We start from the raw sequence: 10,017 nt of genomic DNA, 5'->3' as shown, positions 1-10,017 counted from the left end.
CGCCCTAACCCAAAAAATCTAAAAAAAACCCACAGTTTAAAAAAATATTTGCTTATACCCTTTTCAGATATATAAAATTCAAAATTTTAAATCTTTTGATTTTTCACAAAGTAAAGGGAATGTGTTCAATGAATTAAAAAAAAAAACACTCTTTAACCCAAAAACTCTCTTATATATCTATATCCTCATCTATCATTATCTATCTAAGTTTTTGTATTATGTGTATATAATATTGTTGTTGTGTGTTGTGTGTGTGTTGTGTGTGTGTGTGTGTGTGTGTGTGGTGTGTTTGTGTGGTGTGTGTGGTGTGTGTGTTTGTGTGTGTTTTGTGGGTGGGGGGGTGGGGGTGTGTATCAATCTCTATTTTTTTTCCCTCTCTATCTGCTCTCTCTCTCTCCTCCTCTCTCTTCCCCTCTCCTCTCCTCCTCTCTCTCTTTTTCCCCTTACTCCCCTCTTTCTTTTTCTCTCTCTCTCGCTCTCTCTCGTATTGTTAAATTGTTGTATTTTAGTTTGTTTTAAAAGTGGCAAATTTCTGATCACTTCTTCTAGAATTTACAGTCAAAATTAAAAAGAAAAAAAAAACGAGAAACAAAAAATTTGTCTTTTTTAAGTTTTTTTACAAATAAATTGATGGCCATCCCGTTTCTACGATATAAATAATTATTCAATGTTTTTTCCGATTACGTTTTTTTTTTTGGGCTGCAACATGGCAAAAAAAAGTAAAAAAGTAAAAGTTTTTTCTCGTTTCTTACGATTCTCAAATTTTAATCAATTGCACAAATTACAATTATCAATATTATTAAAATTCTGTTGTTTTTTTGTTCCCTACTTCTTTTTTTTATTTTTTATTCATTATTCTTTTTATTTTTACTACTACTATTTCATGTAGGTTTTTTGGGTCGTTGGTATATTTCTGACGTTTTTTATCGCCAAATATAAAAAGAAAAATGCAAAGAAATTTATTTATAACGGGGGGGGGGGGAATGAAACCTAAAAAAAAAAAATAAAAAATCTCTTACAAAAGGCAAAAATGAAAGAATTATTATCGGTTTGATTTTTCCCATTCTTAAAAAAAAAAATTTTCACACGTTTGGAAATTAAACAAACAAAAAACAAACAAAAAGGATTAATCCGAAGTTAAACTTTGATTTGTTTCGATTTTTGAAAGAGGGGCTGCTAGAACACTAAAAAATTCAAAAAAAGAAGTAAAAAAACAATAAACAAAAAATAAACAAAAAAAAACAATGCTAAATAAAGATAATTTAATCATTAATAAAAGGAAAACCCGTGGGCCAAAAGACCCGGTCGCGTGGATGGGCGCTGGGCACCAGAGGGGGGGCCTGGGCGCGGGAGGGGCTGGCGAAAGGGGAAAAGGATTTTTCCCGCATTAGAGCAAAAGGGAGGGCGTCCTCTTCCAGGAAATCCCTTCCAAGATGCGCATTCCCGTTACTTCTCGCGAGTGGATGTAAAGCTCTTCCTCAAAAATCCTTGGGAGATTTTTTTAAACCGTTTTGTTTCCTTGCTTCTTCGTTCTTCATTCTATTTCTCTTTCTATCTTTTTGTTTTTTTCTTCCCTTGGGAAACCCTTTTTTTTCGTGGCTTCCCTTAAAGTGGGAAAACCCCTCCTTGAGGGAAGGGTTTTAGACATCTGCCCTCCTCTCCCCTTTTGCCCCCCAGCCCACGTTCAACAAAACAAATTCTTGTTTTTCCTTTCTTTCGTTCGTTCTTTTTGTTTTCTTTTCTTTAAAAGGAAAAGAAAAAAAAAAGAGAAGGGCCAAAAAAATTATCTCCACGTGACTGTAAAGTGATCTCGTCACAAACCGTTTCTTCAAGTTTTAAACAGATGTTTTTTTTTTTTTTTTTTTTTTGACAAAAGGTAAATTTTAATTTTTTTGCGTCTAAGTGGTATGATTTTTTTTTCTTACTGATTTTCAGTGGCGTAAAATATTTTGTTTTTGTCGGGACGGATGATGTGAATGACTTTAACAATGTTTTATAATTTTTGCATGTTTTTTCTAAATGCAAATTTTGCATCCTTCTTTATTTGCAAATGGCAAATGCAAATTCACGGACGTTCACTCGACAAATCAAGGTCAAGGAAGGTCATATAAAAGTTTTTTCGAAATTTTGTCTGTTTTTTTATGACTATTGCTCCTGCTCCTTTGCAAAGGTAAAAAAATGATAATGCATGATAATGTATTGCAACGATCGAAGTTCCTTTTAATTGTCACTCGACAACACAAACAAAACAGACTCTTCACTCCCCTTTGTGCTAATAAAAAAAATCGCTTATACTTTTTACTGCTTAAAAAGGTAAGACTTTATGCATTCGGGGAACGTTTTTCTCGGATTAAATTTCTTTCCCCTAAACCCTTTCGGTTTTTTATTTTATCTGAAAAGGGTTCGAATATAATGTAATTTTTATATATATATATACATATATTACTATTAAAATAAAAATTAAAAAAAAAAATTATATATAATATATTATATATATATATAATATATATTTATAATATATATAATATATAATTATAATTTATAATTATATTATATATACTTATATAATATATATAATATTTTTATATATTTTATATTAATATATATATTATATATGCCCAAAAAGCACCAGACCACACACACACACACAACACACCCCACACACACACACCACAACAATTAAAAATATTTTATATATATATTTTAAAAATTATATATATATATATTTTTTTGTATATATATATAAAATTTAATATATATTATATTATATAATTAATTTATATATATTAGTATTTTTTTTTTGGAAATATATAATGTGATATATAAAAAGAGAGATATGAATTAATAATGAATATAATACATTAAAGTTTTGTATTTAGTTGTATTTTTAATTTTATATTTTAATATATATTAAAATTATTAAATATATTATTATTTTAAAATATTTTTTTTATTGTTAAAAAATATATATATATTATATATATATAATTATATAATATTTTTAATGATATATATGTCTATATGTACATATCACCACTATATGTACACCACCATATGCACAGACCACACACACACACACATATATATGAATTACTATGTATATATATATATATATATATTATAAAATTATTATAAAAATTTTAATTATATATAGGGGCCTGTGGGGTGTGTTCTTCTCTAAAAAAAAAGTCTAACAAGGGGGAGAGAAAAATAGATTCCCAAAACTGAGTGACGAGGGACCCCCAACATGGTCCGTATTTATGCTTCCCTTTAGAATGTCTATTGCACGTACCTTTCCCCTCGGACTCGCACGTTAACCAGTCCTCGGTCTGCAATTCCCCGAGTCTGAAGTGTGATTTCAGTAAATTCTGTACAAGGTGCTTTGAATGATCATTTCCTAAATGGATAAAGGGCAAGATTTTTTCAGTCATGATTTTCACGAAATACCTGTTTGACTGAATGTTGTTCATACTTTTTAATGTCCAGAAACTTAACAAAAGGGGCCATTCCCTTGGGGTGGTCCTTTTCGGGGAACTTGGGGGCTCACGTTTCCCAAAAAGCGCAGGCAAAACAATGGTTAAATGAGTTAAAAGGCATAATATATTTTAAAATTATATATTTAATATAAAAATTATTTAAAATTTTAAACTTATATATTTTTAAAATTATTTTCCTCTCTCTCTCAACTAATATCATTATTATTATTATTCTCTCTCTCGGGTGTCAAAAAAAAATATTTACAAACTATTTTCGGGGTTAAAGTGGACGCCAATGTCGTTTGCGGCATGTAAACAAAACATGAGTTAATTTACATCTTTTTTTCTTTATGAAAGCTTGGAGGGCCCAGTTTCTCAGAATATTTTCCCCCATCGGGATTCAGGTTGATATTACAGATTACGGGTGTTATTGTAGTATTTTTTGGGATTGATGCTTTTAGTTATGATTTTTTAAAGGGGAAATCATTAAATTTTTTCATGATGGGATTTCAATACAGGGTTTTTTAAAGCAATTGTGCAAAGAATTAAACTTGTAGAGGTCGCTGTGAAAAAGGATTTTAAGTGATTGACAAAAAAATTTATTTTTAAAATACAACAAGCCTTTAATAACAATAATCATTAATAAAATTTAAATTTTTCCATCGTATGTCGTGAACGAACAAAAAATTTTAAATCAGCTTATAAATAAAAATATTTATTCTTTTTTTTCTGTCCCTGACAAAAAGAGGAAGCATCATTTCACTGCTTGACAACACTCCATTTTTTGTCAGAAAACTGGCTGTATCATGACTTAACCGCCAGTGGCAACATGAGCGTGTAATTACTCCTCCCGTGACTGTCGTTGACATATGTTCATGGATAATCGCAGCACTGATGTTCACAATTTCCCCTGTATTCTTTGCTGAATAACCTTTCCGTTCCTGTTCAAATTTGTGTGGTATGACGATGTTGGTCATAAAGAAATCATATACAGAGGCGGGGGAGAGCTTAAACCCCTCGTGCTGTAATCCTCGGGGACACTTGGACCTATAACTTCTCCGGGAAAGGATGTACCCCTCCTTCAGCTTCTTGGGGAAACTCGGCGTCGAACCGCTTGGCAATGCCAGAAATTTTTTTCCTGTTTCCCCGGGGGGGGTGCATGGTGTGGACTGGGGGCCCCGTGGTTTTTCCCCAGCACCCTGGATTGTTGCCTTTTTAATAGCCCTCTTGTTGTGGCGTGCTGACTAGTGATGGTTAGGCGTCCCTCTCCAACCCCCGCCTCTGCAAAACCGCTCGACCAACGTGTTTATCACTGAGCCCGTGCCGTTGAGGGGGATTTTTGTAGGCGCATCTTCCTAAAGCGCGTAGCTGGTGACCTTGAAGTCCCCCCAAATCTCGTGGGGAAAATTCCCCTTTCGCCGGGGTACCCGCCCGGTTGATCAGGAGGGATAAAGACCCGCCATTTTTCATCACCAAAACCTTTTTGGCTCCTCCGGGTTTCTTCTAACTTGTCAAAATTCCCTCTCTATTTCATGGTCTCTTCCTCCTCACAACCTTCCTACTGCTCTTGGGCGTATAACTCCCGTGACCCCGTTTCGGTATTTCTGGAACGGGTGGGATCGCAAGCCCCCGGGTCCCATCCACAGCCCCCTGGTGGAAGGAAAAGCGAAATTGTATTGGTGAGGAAAGTCCTTTGTTCTGACCACAATAAAAGGGTCGTCGGAAGTCTTCGGGGGCGGCGCCCCGGGGTCTACGGCAGGGGTTGGCAAAGGGGGTTTACTTCAGATTACAATTACCGTCTCGAGGGTTTTCGTTTCTTTCACCTGTGGCAAAACAAGTGCATTGCTGAAACTATTTATATTGAGAGTTGTGCAAATTCTAAAGTATTGTACAATGTTTGTCTATCATTGTTGTTATATTATTAGCTTTACTTAGAGATTGTTGACATGCTTTGTTTTAACCCCCCAAAAAAATTAAAAGAAAATTTCCTAAAGAAATTTGGGGGTTCCATCTCTCACCAACCACGTCTCGGGTCTCTGTCGGGAAAAACGTTCTCAAAGGTCGACTTTCCTTTTGAAAAACGGTGAAAAAAGAATATATGCAAAAATAAACACACACACACACCACGTGTGTGTGTGTGTGTGTGTTGGTGTGTGGGTTTTTGTGTGTGTGTGTGTGTGTGTGTGGTTTTGTTTGTGTTGTTTGTCGTGTGTTTGTGCGTGTGTTTGTGTTTGCTTTTGTGTGTGTGTGTGTGTGTGTTTGTGTGTGTGTTTGTGTGTGGTTTGTGGGGTGTGTGTGTGGTTGGGGTGTGTGTGGTGTGTGTGGGTTGAGAGACGAGCGGAAGGGGGTTTTTTTCCCATATGGTTTTAGAATGAAAATTTTAATTAATACTTTAAAGCATTTAAATCTGCCCCCCAATCAATTACTCTACCAATTATGATTTATGTATGTATATATATATATATTAATATATTATATATTATATAATATAAAATATATAATATATATTATATAATAATGTAATTATATACACCCCCAAAAAAAAAATATAATGCATATTATATATATATATTATATTTTAAAATTTTAATATAAAATATATTAAAAAAACACACCCCACACACACCACACACACATATATATATATATATATATATAATATATATATATATATATATTTTATAAAATTATATATATCATATATTGTATATTTATTTTTTTATATAAAAAATATATTATATGTAATACCATTGTATTGTGTGTTATAAAACTCACACGAGCCGAAAAAAAATTCCGCGAGACATTTTCCCGGCCATTTTCCTCTGGGGGAAAACGGGGTCTGGGGGGAAGTGCGCCGCGTTAAAGGGGCAAGCGCTTCTCAACGTAAAGCTCGTTTAAAGGTTGAGCTGAAGTGTTCGCTGCCACGTTCATTTTCTCGATGAGCTCCCTACGGGATAAGCCATTTTACGTCGTTTTTGTGTCTAGTCCGCCCCTAGGAAAAGGGGCAGATTTTTAAGTGAACAAAAACACAAAGTGGGATATAATTAAAAAAATACATATATATAAAACCATGGAAAAGGCAATCGCCATTCGTTTGGGGTTATTAGGGCTAACTTTGGTATATAAAATTCATAAAAAAATATTGTAGGCAGTTTGTAATTTGTGGAGAATATTTATGAGAATGCAATTTTTTTCTGTAACTCTAATAATAATAAAATTAGGGTAATTTTTTCATATTGAATTTCTGGATATATGTTGATTGAAAACCTAATCATGAAAAAAAATATTTTTTTTTCCATTTTACCCAAAACTGAAATCGATACATACTATTAATGATAACTGCTGTTGCTATTATCACTCCCCTTTTACCCCATAACTATTTTCCTTCATAAAAAACCATCATCCCAAAATCTTGCTATTCACTTACCCCATTTTTAAAAAAAACAACATTCGCAAAAAAAATTTAGGAAGTGATTCCCACTCTCAAAAAAATCAACAAAAGCATAAGGCCTTAGAGGAAACATACAGACTGGTGTCGACGTGGGTCCCTTGGGCGGTAGGAAAGCGTGGGACCCAAATCTCTGTTTTGGAGACTCGCACAGAGCGAGTACGATGTGGATTTGTCGGGAAAGGCTGGGGATTAGTCTGTCCATTTTTTTACGTAATTTTTGTACGTAAAGCTTTAATTTTTATAGGCACTGTGTTTTTATTTACCTTGGGGGAAAATTTGGGATATGACAGGACGTTATGTAGGGAAAAGAGAGAGGAGAGAGAGAGAGAGGGAAAAGGGGAGAGAGAGGGAAGAGAAAAGGGGAAAAGAGAGAGAGAGAAGAGGAGAGAGAGAGGAGAGAGACTACGTCGTGTGTGTGTGTGTCTGTGTATGTGTGTGTGTGTGTGTGTATATATATATAATATATATTAATAATATATTATATATATTTTTATATTTATTTTTTATATATTATATATTATATATATTATATTATAACTTACACACCATATAAAAATTTATTATTTTTTACATATTGTAAATAAAAAACCCCACACACACCACACACACACACACACACACACCACACACCAACACCACACACCACACACACACACACCACACACACAATATATAATATAATTATATATATATATATATATTAATAATTATATATAATTTTTATATTAATTTTGCCCCAAAAACCTTAGTACCCTCTGGCAAAACCGGGCCACGGGGAATTTGGCGCTTGAAATGCCAAGCTTTTTTATTTTAAAATTTTTAAAATTTCTGTAAAATTTTAAAATTTCCAAAATGTAGAATTTTTCAGTACTTTAACCTCTCTTCCATATAAAGTCGAAGTATATATATATATATATAAATTATATTAAAATTTAATAATAATAAAATATATATATTTTATATTATGTAGAACGTAGGTTAAGAGGTTGGAAATTCGAAAAATACCCTTTGTTTGCCCAAGTGTTTAATGCTATGAAAAAACAAACTTTAAGTTATGGTTAAATTCAAAGAATAAAGAAATTAGTAATAGAAAATAAAATATTTCATGACTAATAAATTTATAAACGTATATAAAGAATTCTTTTCACATCACTCGGGGGTAATTATTTTCAACTCCCCCGAAATAATGATTTCCGTCCCTCCGCTGATTCCTTTTTTTTACGCGAGTCCTATATTTTTCAATGGCCAGCGAATTTTACACTCTTAAAGTGGCCCACGCTATGCTCACTCCCAAGACTGTGAAACCCTGGTTCTTTACACCAACGTAATTAAAATAAAATGACTCTTAATTCTTTTAAAACCCCGGGGGTCATGGGCTCTCTGTGACAACTTTTTTCACCCCTAAACTTGTCTACGTCGCTGGGAGGGTACGAGTTTAAAAAAATTTATTCTTTGATATGAAGCATTTTTTACAAACAAAACAAAAATGAAGCTAATTTTACAATAGCATAGACTATCCTTGTTCGTGGATTTTTGAAAAATTTTTCAGATATTGAGACTTCCAATAAAAAAGTACGTATTGCTTTTGCTTTTTTTTCGAAAAGCCCTTTAAAAGTATTAAATTGTAATTACTAATTCTTCTTTAAAAAAAATAGATTAGTTGTTGTGCATTAAAATTTTTTTTGGCAATTAAACACATGAGGGTTTTTGCGTAAAAAATTTATGCGCTCTGACCCCCTTCACTGCCCTTGAAAGGGTAAGAAAAAGAGAATTTAAAATTTTTTGAAGGGAAAACTTAACTAAATTTCACATCTCCTAAAGTTCTTTCCTTCGAAAAAAATAATATTTGGTCATTACACACACACACAACACACACACCCCCAAAACACACGACACCACAACACAACACCAACACACAAAACACCACACACCACACACACACCATATATTTATATATATATATTATTATTATTTATATATATATAATTTTATATAGTATACATTACATCATATATTACGTATATATATAATATATAATAATATTATATATATATATATCCTATATATATTAATTATTATAAATATTATTTATATATAATTTGTGTGTGTGTGTGTGTGTGGGGTGTGTGTGTTTGTGTGTGTGGTGTGTTTGTATGTGTGTGTGCCCCCGCGCGCGCGTGTGTGTGTTTGTATTATATATAAAATTATAATATATAAAATAAAATTTTAATATATATATAATATTATATATATTTTATATGTTTGGGGTTTTGTGTGTGTGTGTTTGTGTGTGTTGTGTGTGTTGTTGTGTGTTTTGTGTGTGTGTGTGTGGTGGTGTGTGTGTACTATTAATTATATTATATATTATTTATATTATCATCTTTATCCTATTTTTGTTGTCTATGTTTTTTCCTTTTTTTTCCCCTATATCTTTATAATATTCTTAATTTGTATGTATTTTATATTTTCTTATCTATATATCTATTATCTATATTATCTTTTTCCCCCCAATTATCTTCTTTTTTCATATATCTTCATATATATAGTTATATATATATATAATCTTCTATACCCTTTTTATTTCTAAAATTTTATCCTATTTATATGTATATATTATTTTATCTTATTTCTTCTTCTTATTCTCTAATATATATTATATACTTTCCCAAAGGGCCCAAAACCCAAAATTTTTTACAAAAGAAGGAAAGCTTTTTAACCCCCACCACACCCCCTGCAAAAGCTTTGCAAGCCTCGCAAACAAGAAAAAAAGGAGACGGAGACGCAATCCTACGATACAGTTTTTTGTCCTCAGAGCTTCATGGAAACCTGAGGTGCTGCAAAGTTGCAAAACAGCATTTACGGGCTAGATCGTTACTCTATTCATCCTTATTGTCTAGAGTAACAGATAAAACCCTTCTTTTGTTTCTTCCTCTTGTTTCTTAGACTTCTTTGGTACTAACTTTGTCGGCTCAGATAAGATAAAAACTAAATGAAATTGGGATAAACATATATATATGTGTAAAAGTATGTCTCTTTTTTTTTTTTTTTTTTTATTTATTATATATTAAAAAATATAAAAATTTAAAAATA

The sequence above is a fragment of the Penaeus monodon genome, chromosome 41 (assembly GCF_015228065.2).
Source record: "Penaeus monodon isolate SGIC_2016 chromosome 41, NSTDA_Pmon_1, whole genome shotgun sequence".
NCBI lineage: Eukaryota > Metazoa > Arthropoda > Malacostraca > Decapoda > Penaeidae > Penaeus > Penaeus monodon.
Note: the sequence above shows the minus strand (reverse complement) of the source record.